Here is a 16,580-nt window from a genome sequence, read left to right as displayed (position 1 = left end):
GTGAGGCAAATAATTATTCTGCTTTCAGAGACAGTGAATGCTATGCAGTAAATAAGACTTGAGGAAAATAACTAGAGAAAAAAAAACAAAAAATTGAAGACTTGCTGATGAAATAGCAGTGGTAGCTCAGGCGAGGATAGATAAGGCATCTTATGCAAATAGTAGCAATATGTAATAAGCTGGCTATCATATTGCTTGTGGTTGCTCAAGAGAATCATCTAGCCTTTCTTAACTTTCTGAGTAGGCTGTTCTGCTTTTTTCACGTCCTTAGAATATAGCTTTTTGTATTATTTTGTAGATTTTGAAAAATGGCGAAGTGAAATTCTGTCATCTCATATTATGTTGGCTTCTACAGCAGGAAGATAGACAGATTAGTTCCAGAGGCAGATCTCTGCAGGGTCTCTGGAGCTACTGGAGTGAATGATATCAAGCAGTTAGTGTTTGAAACAGGTAGTTTTCTCTGGCAAATTAGTTTTGGAAGGGTTTAAATCTGCCCTCTGGTTTCCAGTCTCAAGAAGAGATACTAGTCCCAATGCTTCCAACTTACTTCCATGTCAGATGCCATTTTGTCAGACTGCCCCTCTGCCATCTGTTGCACAGCAACAACATGTAACAGAATATTGGTGGGAAGGTTCAGCCTCTACTGCCATACCACCAACACCTGCTTCTGATGTCGTGGGCTAGTATAATAAAATAGGAGGCATTACAAGACCTCTACAGCATAATCTCAGGGCTGCAGAATCTCACTCTTTTTTTTTTTTTTTTTTTTTTTTTTTTTTTCTCTGTGCAGCCCTAACACACATTGGGAATTGCATGAGAAATAATATAAGGAGAGCAGTAGGACAAATAAAGATCCATCAGCATCTTTGCTGTTAAACATTTTGCTTTAGGGCCCTAGACTGCTAATCTGAGAGCCAAGGTTTGGCACATAAAATGTCAGATTGGAAACCACTGCTGTATAAAAGATGCAAATCTAAACACTTTGCAAATTTTTAGCCTGTGAAGAGGAAGATTAATATCGTTGATGCTGTAGGGAAGTTTCAATCTCAGACAGCTGTTGTCATTCATCCCGCTATTGTTAGCCATGAAGATTTACCTATATCCCCTTAGAGGAAAAGAGCCTGTTGTATGTACAAGGTAATTAACATTGACTTAATGAAACGTGTGTATTTCTCTCTCTTTTGTGAACTGAGTGAGCACACCTTGGAAGAAATGTGATTTCTCTATCTAGTAACAGATTTTTTTTCTGCTAGCTGCCATGGGAAGAAAAATGAGATCCAGTGATATTAGTATGGATGCCACAGTTTTTTTCTAGAGGCTGGAAAATGTTAATAATAAACAGGAACGTGTTAGTTTGTACCATAAAATAAAGCAACTGAACACAGTCTTCCTCCCTTAGACAAATAGTGTTTAAAAATGGTTGCAACCACCGTCAAGGATGATTTCTCAGTGAGTCATTCACCACCGTAAAAAATTGGTTTAGCTTACCAAGATAATGTTTGTTTCCTGTTATAACAAGAATTCAGTATATCAGCAAGAAAATTGAATCATCTCACTTGGCTGTAATGAACAGCTGACTTATACTGAAATCACAACTAAGTACAGCAATCAGGTACCTTGGCAAACTAGAAGTGATGCTTAAGGTGAGCAACAGAAACTAATAAATTCTGAATGAAAAATTGATTTCATCTAACCAAAACCAAGCACAAATGCTCACATCAAGAAATTGCCAGGTAATGGTCTGTGCAGCACAGTGGGTGATGATCTGGAAAAAACAGATCCACAAGGAGCTTACAGGAACTGATCATGTATTCTTATCAATGCTTCTATGATTGGATGATACCAAAACCTACAGGTTTTGTCCAACTCACATTAGGGTCCTGGGGATCAAAGTTAACAAAAGAGAAAAAAAAAAGCAATGCCTACACAGAATGCAAGAGAATAGAAACAGACAGTCATCAACCTATTGCTGGTTTTTAAAGTACTCATTCCTCACACTTGCAACCCTAAGCACTGCATGAAGCTATAAGAGAGAGAGAGAGAAAGAGAGAGGGAGGAAAGGAAAAAGCCAAAAGGGAACATAAGTGGACTGGAATCCCAATGCCTGATATTAATTTCTCTTCTTGTGATAGCCTTTTCTGGTAAGCTTGTTAGGACTACATGTGTGAACGATGATGACAGGGAGAGAGAACAACTACAGAAATCAAATAAAATCAGGGTGCAGAAGTAGGTGAAAGTGTCTGAAGCGAAATGGACAGAGATGACTTTTTCTTACAGTGCTTGTGATCTTCCTTAGGCCAGATAAATAATCTGAAGGGTATTACTGGAAAAGACAAGACTAGCTGCCTACAAAAAGAGACCTTGTGTTACCTCCCCACTTTCCAGAAGGAGAGATGTCTGGGTGTAATAGTACTGCATGGAATATGAATGTATACTTAAGGATAGGGCAAACAATAAGCAAGAGCAATCCCACCTGGAGGATATTAAGGGGTTTAACAATAACAGTGTGTCTACGTTACACTCTAAGATATCCCCTAGATAGAGTCTTGTATTGCACATCTGAGTGCTTCCCATTTCTTAACGAACTCAAATAACACGTAACATATTAAGGAGTATAACAATGTACTAAAATGAATAACATAATTATGTGTTCAAGGAAAAAGAAAGAGTTGGATGTAAAGGGAGTGGTTAGGACCTGCTCTCATGTGGAAGGAATGTAGACCAAGGTTCTGCTTTTCTATGTCTTTTTACAGCACTATATTAAAAATATTGCCTTTTCTTAACTGACTGAAAAAATACTTTTAGCAACTTTCACTACCTGTTGCTTCAGACCTTTCTTGTGGGGGAATCTTGGGAACAGCTCTTCCCTCTCCCTCCACTGACCCTGTGCTTTGTTCTGGCTCTTCTTGTGCATAGCCCTGCCCCATGCTCCAGCCCTGCGGGTTGCGAGCAGTCTGAAAGCCCACCTGGGGAACATCCCTGCTAGAAGCAGAAATCTGGAGGGACTGGAAAGAAAACTCTGTGAGCAGAATTGAAGACATAGAGATAAAAATAAATCAACACAGGCAAGACTGTTTGGAAGAGGGAAGTAGGGTGGACTCATGGAGAGATGGATAAACTAGGAAAATCACAACACATTGAGTAATATGCAGATGCATAAGAGGAAAGGGCACATTTTTGGTGTTTTCATGAAGACTGCCTTAAACCTCATTATATTCCTGTTAAGTCACACATTGGAAGAGACCAAGAAATCCCCTGTACCCTTTACAGAAAAATCTGCAAAATCACAGTTCAGAGAAGTGCTACAGACAGCAGAGTGACTAATCTCCCCACACCACCTCAAATCTGTCTCATAACCAAGTTCCTCTTTTTGAAGAGAGTTCTCATCTCATTGCACGGAAGAGCTTGCCCACATCTGTGATGCTTTCTCTGGAACAACAGAAACAGAAACAAAGGATGACAAACTGGCCAGAGCCTGACCTAACCAGGTGATCAGTTTTGTAAGCACAGAGGTAAATCTGAATCATTCACATGAACAATGAGCCTCTACTCTTCAATTTTAGTCAGTGACTAAGGACATGACACTAAGACCACTGATTTTCTAAGAGCTGTTAAACAAGCTGAAATGCACCACAGTCCAATCAGTCTCAAGAAATCTAATTTCATTCCAAAAGGCTGCAGGTTACTTCCTTTGCCCTAACGTCCCTTATCAGATCACTCATTACAGATCAGCTGTGGCCCATCTCCAGCAATATCCAGTCTTTCTCAGGGTTTCTCTTGCTTTTCCCAAGCAGTTGTCTGAACAGCATATGACATAACACACTGGATGACAGTGTTGTTTGGAGAAGATATGGAGCAGCATTTACCTTGGAATAGGCTCATGTGCAGGTGAATTGTTCTCTTTGACATTCAAAAAAGAAATACCATGTGGTTTTTCACATGGAAGAAATCATGCTGATTTCCTCAAGGATGTATTTTGCACCCTGAATATAAGGTGTGACAGAAGAGGACAGGATAAGGAAGATGTTCCATGCATTCTTTGCAAAAGACACTGAAATCCGTAGTTCATCATATCTAGCCTGGCCAGTGTATGCCAAAGAGGGCTCAGGGGTGTATCAAACAGGACTGGAAAATATGAAAGTTTTGCCATATCATTCAGTAGTACTGATGGATGATCATCTTCTTACTGGTTTATCATCTATTTTGTTGTCCAAGTAGTAGGAATCGCCAAAGATTTTTTTAGACTTATTTAAAGATTTTAAAAAAATAGATGTGGATTTGATGCCTCTTCTGTTGCTTTACATGTAGAGTAATGCAAATAGACCCACATAAAAGCTTGGGAGAATCTGTCTTACAGTGTCCAATAGCAAACACTTGAACTGACTGCACAAAAAGAAGCAGAATACAAATGAAAGCAGAATTTGCTTGTCCAATCAAGCCAGCTTATATCCACAACTTGTCTCACTGTATGCAAGTGACTACTTTGATGTACTCTGCGCCATGCTCTATCACATGCGGTCACTGGCTTCCCCAAAACTGCTGCAAGGATCTCCATTTTGAATGAAGTACACAGCCTCTGTATGGTGAGGAGATCTCCACACTCTTCCCAGCTTTGTCGGGGTAAATGAAGTTGAAATTATGGGGAGCACTGAAGAAGTTCAGAGTCCCTGTTGGATACTTACACAGGTCACTTGATGCCAAGATCCATGCTTTAAAGTTTTGACCACTTAGGAGTCAAACAAGCATGAACATGGCAGTAGTAACATGCCCTCCAAGAACAATACATCTGGGTGTACCTTCCTACAAGTTCATATTCAGTTATGTTATAAAAAAGTTCCATTTCAGAAAGTCACAAAAATAAAAGTAAGGAGTAATAAGTCTTGTTTTGATGGAGTTATTCATACTTTTTTAATAGTGTATGTTTGATCCTCCAAGTCTTGAATTGCTAAGTCACTGCCAGGCAACTGCATTTGGCAGCTACTTAGCATAGATATGACTAAAAATGCCCACATTTACTGGCCTATAGGCAAATTTTCTTACCTCTACTGTGTTATGGACAGAGAGCCATGTGCTTTTAGTTCTTATTTCTGATGTGCTTTACAGTAGCATTATGTAAGACCAGATCTAAAGTGAGCTAACATCATGTGACACTTCAGTTGACTTAACATAACCTGAAAAAATGCCCTAAATTCTTGGGATTATTAAGTAGTTGTGGAACTTTTGAGAAGCTAGAACACTTAACATTTTAATAGCTGGGTTCTTTGGTGGTGGTACATTCCTTAGTGAGTAATGTCAGTCAAAATCTGTAATGGATTTCACATTTGCTGGGGATTTAACTGGGACCCTGTGTTGTTTGTATGCCCTATCTTAGCGCATACATATACTTGCAGTGGAGACAACCTTGCTTTTACTGAAAGGAAGGAAAATCTAAAGTTTTGCATTCCCTCAGAAGTTGTGCCAATAAAATCAACAGAAATTAATGTAGGCAACTCTCTCTAGATGTTGTTACTTTTTCTTTTGGGGAGCACAGGGCATGAAGGGACCTTGTGGCTCACCTCTCCAATTTCTTCCCTACTTTCTGCTACTCTTTCACCTCGTATACTCTAAAACTTAGCTCTGAGTCATTCTGTGACGCATATTCTGCCCTGTTCTGAAGAAGAGTGTGCAGAACTTGAGCTCTTGGAGAAGGTTTCTTTGTCTGTGGGCTTTAGTGAAATGGGAGGACATCCGTATTTTGCGAGCAGCTTCTGTGAATGTTTAGCAGGACAGGAATGTTTGAAAACTGTTGTTTCTCTTATACCCTAATGAGGAGGCTTCCTGTTGTGGGCTTCTGCTGCGTTAAAAATGGGGATCAGTGGGAGCAGCAATGACTTACTTTCAGATCATTCCCTCTTGGGAGCAGTCATTATAGAAATGTTTTTTTTTTTTATTGACTTTGCAGGGGATGGATTACACACGGCTTGGGTAGGTAAACCTGTGCTTTATTCACCAGAAGAGAGATTTTTTTTTTTTTTGCTAAAATTGTTCCAGAATCTACTAAACTAGTCAACTTAAAATATGTAAAAAAGATTTTGTCAGTCTTAAAGTACACCCAAATTTGAGAAGGGGAGGTGCTGTTACAAGGATGGATTTGCCACCAATTTGTCCCACATAATTTAAAATTCTTTTAACAAAAGACTGAGAATGTACAGCTGCCATTAAGTGGTAGGCAGGGATAAAGAACAGACAGGAAAAGGCACTTGGTACCTCAGAGGTAGGTGCTTCAGCTTCAGGCACTTAGAAATGTGTACATGAACTGAAAAGATGCTTCCCTTCAGCTGACTGTCCAGTTGTTAGCAATAAGAAGAATCCAAACGTCCCACATTCCTGCAATAACTGCAGATGCATTAAATAAAGCTATTAGATCATTTATGAGGCAGACATGCTACAAAAGAGAGTTGGTTTCCTCCTTGACCTGGGAAGATTTTCTTTCTGACTCTGAATACATTTACTGGCTTAATCCTGATCAAGACATTCCTAAGAGTAGCAAGGAAATTGAATATCACCACGTGCCTCAGCACTCATTGCTTAATACTACCTCCAGCCTTGGCAAACCTATGATGCTCAGAGAAAGGCTGTCCTCTCCTTCATCCTGCAAAACCCAGGACCAAGTTGGGCATCAAGGACAGGCAGGACTGGAACTCTTTTTCCAAATCGACCATAGGACCTCTGAAGCACAGCATTAAATGCATCAGAAACCAGGTGCAAAGAAGTAGCACAAACATCCTTCAAAATATGAGCACACTGGATGCTCACAGGCTCAGGTAACAAACATAAAATTTCCAGGAGGCATGAGACTGTTATTGCTTTGTGATTTTTGTATAGTCTGTCTGCTATCTTAGCTTTAGAAATGTTTAATAATATTCTGGAGACGACTGTGCCTTGATGAAAATTTAAGAACAGAAAGGGCAAGTTATCTCAACCTCAAAATATTCCAGGAGAACTGCACTGCCCCACCATCATCTGGCTGTCTACAAAATATCTTCTTTTTCTTTCCATTGATCTTCATGACCTTTTCTTTGGCTTGATTTTAGGCTTCCCTTTTCCCTGGATTTTCTTTGACTTCAGACACATAGTTTTTTAAACTCTCGTTTGCTGTAAACTTGCCATTCCCTTCATCTGGCTTTGCATTTCTATTTCTTTATGGCTCTACTCAGAGATTCCATGTCAGGGAACACGTCACAAATACAGGCTTGCAGACCACAGTTACTGCTCCAAATATTATCTTCCACAACAAGACAATGGTTGTGAATAACAATCTTAAAGCTTCTGTTGCAGCTCAGCAGAAAGTACTAAATAAGGTACTGAAACTTCTGGCCACTCAGAAGGTTAAATTAGTGCAGTGGATGCAGATACCGATGTTTTGAACAGGGAAGATTAGTAAGAATCTTTAACACCTTTGCACTGCAGCAGCTAGCTCCCTTTCATCATGCTCAGTTTCAGCCACCTTCAAGTCATAAATCTCCCAGGTTTCAAAAGTGGTTGCTTGTGTTTCATCCTCAGCTTTTCATTCATCGACATTAATCTGTCTGTATTTCCTAAAAAGTGAAGGTCAGGAGAGCCAGGGAGAAGGGGAGTTGAAGTTGTGCATTTGCTGTGAATCTTCAGAGATGGAAATGCAATTAAGTTTGTCCACATTTATAACTTGTATGAGGCACTTTTTTTTTTTTGGTGGGCTTTCCTATAACTGCAAGCTCTGAAAATCTTCACAACTGCCCTTAAAGTATAGATTTCTCTCTCTCTCTCTTTTTTTTTAATAATCCTTATTATTTTTTTTAAGGTCTTGTGATGTTACTGAAGAAAATGCTGCTACTGTCATTATTCCCATAACCAAAACTGGATTCCAAAGCCCTTATCTATCACTGTCCCAAGCAATATCTCCATAGTTATGCATATTCATGTCAGTTAATAGCTTCCTCTTTGTGGACATTGCTTACAGACTGCAGGAAAAAAAGCCAGTCTGAAAATACTCTTTTCTTTGTTTATTCTGACTGCTTTTGTTTACTTAATCTACTCTTACTGTGAACACGCACTCTCTATAGTTACAAGATGTCCTTAGGAACAGGGTATTTGTTGTAGGCCCTCACATTTAGTTCACACGTTATTGAGGATGACGACTTCCTCAAAATGATAGCTACATATCAAAAGCCAGCCAACCAAATAAAAATCACACACAAAAACTCTCGTAAAAGTAAGGATACTCAGAGATAAAACTGCAAGATCATCCAAAGAGCAGTTCTAACTAGGATCAAAAATTCTTTGCCTCAGTGCTGGGAGAGAGCTTCACTACAGATGAAGGACGTAGCCCAGATGTGGCAGCAAGGACATTTTCTCCTACTATTTTCTAGCAACTTTTTGGGACGTTTCCTACAAGAAATGGTCTATGGGACATGTAAAGCTGAGCGGTCATAATGGCTCTCCAAAGCCTGAAACTAGAGCAGGTTAACTTGGTAGGATGGGCAGTAAGGTCTGACAAGAAGTGTAAGTTTTCTTGTGTCTCAGGAATCAGTTATGCCAAGAAGCCCAGCCTTTGTTTTGCATTTTAATTTTCCTTGGAGTGGAAAAATAAATTTTAAAAAATCAAAGCAGAAGCACGTTGTTTCCTACAGAATAATTGGAAATATCTGCAAGTAATTCTGCTTTACTAGTTCTTCCAAGGGCATGTATCTGTTTAATTTAGTATGGCAGCTTCAATTAAACAATCCCTGGTAGCATGTTGTGGTTAATTGCTTACTGTTTACCAGAGCCTTTTTTTCCTTTGAAAAAGGATCCTTCCTTTCCCCAAAGCGTGCCTGGTCTAGATTGAAGCTAGTGCGTTGAGTCTGATTATTTAAATTTAAGATGCCCAAAGCAATAAAAAAAAAGAAGTCAAATAAATGAATTTACACTCCTTGCCATCTGTTTAGCAGGTGACAGAGAGCATAAGCTATTTTCTGACTTTATTAGGGAATTATAGCGTGTTAGTGATTTAAAATGTGCTACTACAGAGTTAACCATCATTATTAATAGCTCATAGGGTTAGTATGCAGGACAGCAATAAGAAATTTGTCCACCTGGAGATTTCACAACAGACTTCAGGTTCAGTGTGCTTTATTTCTTTAGGAAAAGAAATATTTCCCCCTCGTCCTTTCTCCTCCTGAAGCAGTCAGTTTAGTGTTGCACTCCTAATGTGTTTAATTTATATATATACACATATATTTTTTTTCCAAATTATTTGGAGGATTTATGGAAAATACAAAATGTGTTAGGGAAAAAAGTCATGAAATGAGAAAGAAGAAATTGTACGCTTGCCTTATTTTTAAGCATTCTTCATATGTCTTCAAGATATATTTAAGGAAATAGGAAAGGCTGCCAAGATCAGGGAGCTGGCCAAAAATCCTGGAAAATCGGCCTTGCTGACTCTTCTGGAAGAATACGAGCAATGACCGCTGCTTCTGGGAATAACTCTGCTCCTAGTGATAGCTGCTTATACACATTCCTATGCCACAGCAGCGCTCCTACCTCGCTAATGCCATGGCACCCCCAGGCCAGGGACCAGTCACAAGAACTATGGCCAGTGTGCTGCCCTCAGAGATTTGTTGCTTTAAGCAGTTGCCAACTTTACCTATACCTACAGGTAATCCCATGGCAACTAGTTGGATACTGGTTGAATGTTTCTTTAAATTCACAGAATCATTTAAAACTGTGCTGGAGAGATTGTACAGGTCATTTGCCTATATATGAAGGATTAGCAAACTTTCACAGGTAAAATTTTTCTTTAGAAAAAAAAAAGAACTTTCAAGTTGAAAGAAACAATCTGTGACATCACCTTGAGAAAAATCAGGGAAAACGTGTAAATTCTACCTCCTGAACTTGTATATTTCCAAAATGAAATGTAGGAAATTTGTTTCAAACTGTGGTTAATTTTTAAATTTCTTTAAATATAAGGAAGTCTGACAATCTTGTAAATATAAGACTTTTTGGGGAGGAGAGTGATTTCTGAGGGCTGTGGGCTGTGAACCAGAGAATCAGCTCTTTGTGTACATCCAACAGGCACAGCTTCCATCCTCCTCAGATCCGAAGTTTCTTAAAATTTGTTGTTCTCAGAACAGATACTAAAGCTAAATTCAGGAATGCATAATACCTGACTGCATTCAAAGAAGGCTGGTGTCTACTCTTCACTAAGAACCATTGCTATATTCCTGAAGAAGGGAAAAGTCTTTACTTTGAATATCCAGTGGCTGGCTCCTTCCAAAAGCTGGTAGTGCCATAGCAGTTGTCTTCTGGTCCAGACCGCAGCAGCAACAGTTTCAGAGTTTTGCTGACAGCCATTAAGAGAAAGAAATGAATACAGGGGTTTGTATAACACTGTATAGTAAGCCTTTTTTTAATTTATGTACCTGTGTTATTTATGTGATATTTTGTTATTTATATTATTATGTGAATACACAAAGGAAGGAAACAAATGCCTCTCCCACTTGCTACAGATTGAGGCTCCCTCTTGCATGAAGAGAGTCACATTTCCAGGAGCAGGACCTGGATCCTGATGAGTGATGCAGAAGCATGCAGAGCTGCCCTGGATCCTGCTGTTACAGCCAAGTGAAGTGAAGGCATTACACCACGTGTAGATATTCCACCAGGATGAATGAGTTTCTTTAGGCTGTCCAAGTCTTCCCCAAAGACAGTCACAACTCCAGGGTTGCCAAGTATTCTTCAAAAAATGAGTCCTGTTAACTCTTGAGCAGGTTGCATTCATGTTTTCTTTCTTATCTATAACCTGTTTTCTGTGATGGAAAGCAAATCAGAGTAAAATACAAAATAGAGTTTAAGAAAGCTACACAACGCTATAAGAGTTATGTTGTGAAAAAACACTGAGACGTGATTACAAAAGCATTCCTCACTACCTGTCGGATTGTGACCATGGAAACAGGGTGATGCAAAGCCCTGTGATGTTCCAGCATGCTCTTTCAAGCCATTCTTGTTTGATCTACTTTTAGGAGAATCTGAAAGACTCTTTAGATTATTTTAAACCCAAGACCCCTGTCTAATTAATGTTAGCAATGTCACAGAAACTGAACCAACACTCTGCCATTATTCTGATAAGAAAAAAAGCTTCATAGACCTAATGTTCTTCCTAATTAAATCTTAGTAATCAAATCCTGCGTACGCTGTATGACTCTGTTTCTCCTCTGTGTCTATCTAATGGATCAGTCTTTTTTTTTTGCCCCTTTTCCCCATTAATTCTTGCCAAAATAGTAAGCTGCATTTTGTCATATATTACAGGCTTTGAAATCAGCATTCAGTTTTAGAAGTAGAGAGTGAGCATGTTCTGACAGAGGCGTATTCCAAAAATACTGAAACTTTCTATTTCTCCTGTGAAGAGTTGGAGATGATATAGGATGACATTCATCACATGTCCACAATGAAAGGAATTCATAAGAAATGTTGGCTTTATTAGCTCACTGCCTGTGCTTGCTGTCAAGCCAACCTCAGGTATTGTTTCAGTAGCCCTATCATTCACAATTTCCCTTTTCCCAGGAGAGAGCTCTCATTATCCTTCAAAAGAATGAAAACATACTTGAGAGATACAATAGAGGAAAAGCATAGCAAATGCTGAGAGATATCTGAACTATGTGCATTTTTGCCAAAACAGAGTAACGGACATATTTGATAAATTAAGAGATTGGTGATTTATTATTCTTGAGCTCTAACATCAACAATAAAAAATACCCTATAGATATTTCTCACATTCCAACCTTCCTGTTTCCCGATGGATTTGTTCTCTGTCATAACTCGGTGACTGTATAAGTCACTCTGGCTTGCTGCCTTGCCACAGGTGCCCAGGTTTCTGGTGACTGTTCTCCCTCTTTAATTTAAACTGCTGCCAAATCTCAAGATATTCTTTGGGCCAGGGAGACATGACCCTGGCAAAGGAGCAACTCCTGAGCTTTCAGCAGCAGGGACAAACCAATCCTCTTGGCTTGCTGGTGTTAAGAAGCCTTACAGAAGTCTTGCCCTTTCTATCAAAAGCACTGCCTGCTTTTATGTTCTGTCCTGCTCCTGTAGAAAGACGAACGCATTTCAAATACACTTTATCGATATTTTTTTCTTGCTTTTCCAAAGTTTGGAGGAGCTCATTTCTTCCCAATGAATTTTGAAGGAGACTCAGACATTTTAACTGGTCAAATTTTGCTTCTGTACTTGTTAGCACATGACATCTTCATAGCAAGACCCTAATGTCTGGGGAGGAGAAGCAATCGTCTCTTCATCATATTATCAAAAAACTCTACAGCTGCCTTCCGTTTTGCCAAGAGAATTATACTGAAATATTTCCATGCTATATCACTCTGAATCAAATTGTGTTTCCTGGGAAGGAATCATATTTCACAATATGTCTTGTCAGCCTGAATAAGCTTTGGGATGAAAAGAAAATATAACAGAATTTATGTATCGAGAAACAAGAAGAATGGCATGAAAACAAACAAACAAACAACCACCAACTTAGAAGATGTTAGAACATAGCTGAGAAAATCTCATAATTTCATTACCAACTTCTTCTTTAGGGTCAAACAGTGTAATGACACCATTTTGCTTAGCACTTCCTAGGCTTCAAATAGTGTGTCTAGTTTTGGTCCTTCTAGTTTAATTGGAAAGTGTCCAGCAAAAGGCTGCAAAGATTTAGAGGGAGCTGGAGAAATCGATATAAGACAGGTTAAACAAATTGGCATTGTTCAGTCTTAGAGAAATGATGGTTTGGGGGACCTAAACATAGTCTTGCAAAACCTAAAGGGTAGTTACAGTCTCATGACACAGATGCACGGAGACAGGACAAGGGACAATGGGAGAAAGTTGTTTCAGGGGTAATTCCATCTGGTGTCAAGAAAGAATTATTCACTAAGAGAATAATCAAACTTAGGAGTAAGATGCCCAGAGAAGGTGTAAAAACTCTAAGACCTGGATTAGCAGTGACCCAGATAACCTAACCTAAGGCCCATTGTTTTTAACAATGTTGGATTGGAAACAATCTAGAAGTCTCTTCCAACATAACTCTATTTCACACATTAGAAAATAGGAAAAGATAAAAAGAAAGAGACTGCACCTTGATTTCCAGGAAAAAAAAGACGAGTGATTTTTGTTGGTTAAGAGTTTTTGGCTGTGTTGGTTTTCTGAGCATTCTCTTAAGCAACACTGCCAGGTTTACTGTAACAGTAGCCATCAAATTTATTCCAGTTCTTTAATATCTCTACATCTTCTTTCTCTGCTTTAGCATGTTATCAGCTACAGTGTTAATGCTTGTTCAGATGTCTGCTAGCCCAGACAAAGCTACAGCTTTGACTAAATTGTGGGAAATCAGGAAAACGCTAACAAATTACCTTAGGGCATGTACAGATCATCTCTCTGGCATGTGTATGATAGAGCTCCTCTGCATACACAATGCAAGTGAGTCTAGTGCCAAGAGACCAAAGCAAGCTCTGGTTAAGCTAACATGAGTGCTGGAAGCAATGCCCATGTATGTCTTCACAGCTCAGCAGATGAATGTAGCAAAGGCCCATTTTATACCAGTTAAGTTGCTGGTATCTGAACTTAGGTCACTGAAGGTCTACTTTGTTCAGGGTAGGTAGGTAGGAAGGAAAAACAGACACTGTAAATTTGTTGATTTCATCTTGACTAAGATTTCAGTGGAGCAAAGCTAGGATTGGAGCCCAGCACCACTGACCCTTGGTCCTTGACTTGTAGGACAAAATTAGTTTCTGTTGGTCATATAAGATTTTGTCTGGCCGTCCATCTATTAGGGCCATCAGTGCATTTTAGATTCAAAAATATAAATCCTCCTACCCTGAGTATAAAACCTATTCCAGAACACTACTGGTGCTTTTGAGACAGAAGATAGAAGCTGAAATCCACCTACTAAAACACACACACATGCATAAACTGCTTGTCCTACTGCATGACTACGTGCTACAAATATAACTTCCAATCTGAAACTGAGACAATTTGTTGCAGATGTATTTAATTTTGCAAGTCCCAGTTTCATGTTCATTCAAGACATGACAGGTGTACTCTATTTTATACATTATAAGAAGCTTGGGGCTGTACAAGTTGTGCCAAAAAGAAGTAATTAAATATTTAATTTTTCCTGTCTGTGATGTAGTCCCCTTTTTCTTGTTTTAGATGCTCTAGGTTTAGAGAGAGGTGAGAAATATTTCTGAGCCATCAGTAAATATTCTGTTGCTGTTTCTGACATGATAACATACACCTTCAAAGACAAGCTCATGCTGGAGTGCTCTTTCTGCTTGCTGGTTTATCACTCTGGTGCAATTGAGATGGAGTCATTAGACAAATATTATCAGCATTCCTGGTACTGTGCCTGTTTCTTGTGATAAGTCCTTGAGGAGGAAAGTAGTCTAATATTCAGGCAACAGCAGAAATAGGAGGGCTTTCTAACCTAGATCAGATACTGATATAAAACCTGGCAAAATAAGAAATGAGTTGTCTGCTTTGTGAAAACAGGGGGAAAACCCCAGGGGAAGTTAATTCTAAGTCCCTAGTGACTCTGGTTACAGAGCCAGATGTGCATAGCCCAGGTTCAAATACGCCCCGTGAACTTTTCTTGTGGTTGTTAACGAAGCAAGAAAATGCTATTAAAATCCTCAAAATACAGTTAAAAGGAAGGATAACTTATTTCTATTGAATGTCATTAATCTGCAGAAGATAAAAATGAGAACATTAAACATTTTAAGTTTTCAAATATATTTCAAAATTCAGTTCCAAGTACATACTACAGTCAGTGCTACAGCAGGGTTTTCATGACTTCTTTTACTGCCATAAAGGTTTTTGGTAAGGAGAACAGAGAGAAATGTAAGAAGCTCATGCCTGGATGATAACTATTTTTTAGGATATAACCACACAGCTGTTGGTATGTCTCCATTAGCAAGAGAATGGGTTTACTATGTAGAAACAGGTGGCTCTGAGGCCTCTTACACCTTTGTGGTTTGTGGCTTGGAAGGAGGATTTACCTGGGACTGGGTTTTGTCCTGCCTTTGGATCATGCATCCCCAGGACACGTGGTTCAAAGCTGTCAAAATAACTGTTTCTTTTTTTTTTTTTTTTTTTTTTTTTTTTTTTTTGGCATTGATCCTTTTTCCTTATTTAGGGCTTGCAGTACAGAGAAGGACACCAATTTTCCCTTCCCCAGGAGGAATGTGCACCAAAACCACTCTAGAGCCTAACCGCTGTGTGGGAAGTAGTGATCATCTTCAGGGAAGGAGGAAGCTCTGCTGATAAACCTGTCCCTGCTGCTTTTACAGGTCACTTTACAGCCCAGGGGACTAAAGGACTTGGGAAGGCCCCGTTCCCATCATCAGGAAGGAAGGAAGTGAAGAGTATTAACGATTCTGGGGATGCCTTGCATTCCCCAGGATTTCCATTAGATCCTTTGCCTCCTTTGCTGGTAATTCAGACTGAGAAGGTCCCCTGCTCCTGCTACTGCCACATGGAAGAGCTCCTAGATACTGTTTCACCTCCTGCTCTTCAAAGCTGGAGGCAGCTGAGAGGCAACAGCTGAGGGGAAGAGAGAAAAGAAGCTGCTTTGCTTCCAGAAATGCTGCAACAGTGGGTTCTGAAGCTGTGGGAAATGATTTGCCACAAAAACAAGAAAAACTTGCCTCTTTTTCTTGAAAGGTTAACACTTTGTCTCAAAAGGATAACTACTCATACCTCTTAAAATTTCTTAAAAAAAGAAAAAGAAAGAATAAGAAATGATTCAAATGGCATATGGAAAACTGCCTGGAAGCTCAGGGAGAAAAAGTGCATTTTAAGTTTAGGTGCTCCAAGAAGAGAGAGGCAAAATCTCAGTAAACCTTTTTTGTTTGTTTGTTTGTTTGTTTGTGCAGGCACATCTGTGCCAAGGCAAATCTATCTTAAGAATTACAGGAAACCGATTTTTTTTTCTTGATGAGGAAATATTACAACTTTTTTTTTTTAATAAATGCATTTGGGGTTAGCTGAAACATTTCTTTTACTACGTGTACTATCTATTGCTGTTACTGTAACGGTTAGTATTTTTATTTTAATCACCATGCAAAATCCAGCATGTTCTAAAAATTTACCATGCCAGTTGGTAGACAAAAAGATTGACTTTGTCTTAAAACTAAAACTAAACACACCAATGCCAGATGCCACACTGACCATGATGGGATGTAGCCTTTCCCCTGTGTAAATGATGGTGTGATTTTCCTTGGACAGCAGTATGGGATCTGCTGAGTCAAATGGCAGCAGTTCCCCCCTCTAATGAAAACTTGCTAAGGCAAGATGCAGCAGGACAGAAACAGTGAGACAGAAGGGCACAAGGAAACAATGAGCTGATGCATCTTTGTATGAGAAGCAGCAGGGCTAAGGGCTTGGCACCATGGCTTTACAAACACTTGAAGGCAGCAGAAACCAGAAGCGCTGCCAAAAGAGCCAACCCTGCCCTGTTGTTTTCTCCAGCTGATAATTCCTGTTTCCGTGTCCCCTGTGCCACCTCCCTTAACCAGCTACTCCAGCCCAGCATAAGCACTGAT

Source organism: Numida meleagris, chromosome 1 (assembly GCF_002078875.1).
Source record: "Numida meleagris isolate 19003 breed g44 Domestic line chromosome 1, NumMel1.0, whole genome shotgun sequence".
In the NCBI taxonomy this organism is placed as follows: Eukaryota; Metazoa; Chordata; class Aves; order Galliformes; family Numididae; genus Numida; species Numida meleagris.
Note: the sequence above shows the minus strand (reverse complement) of the source record.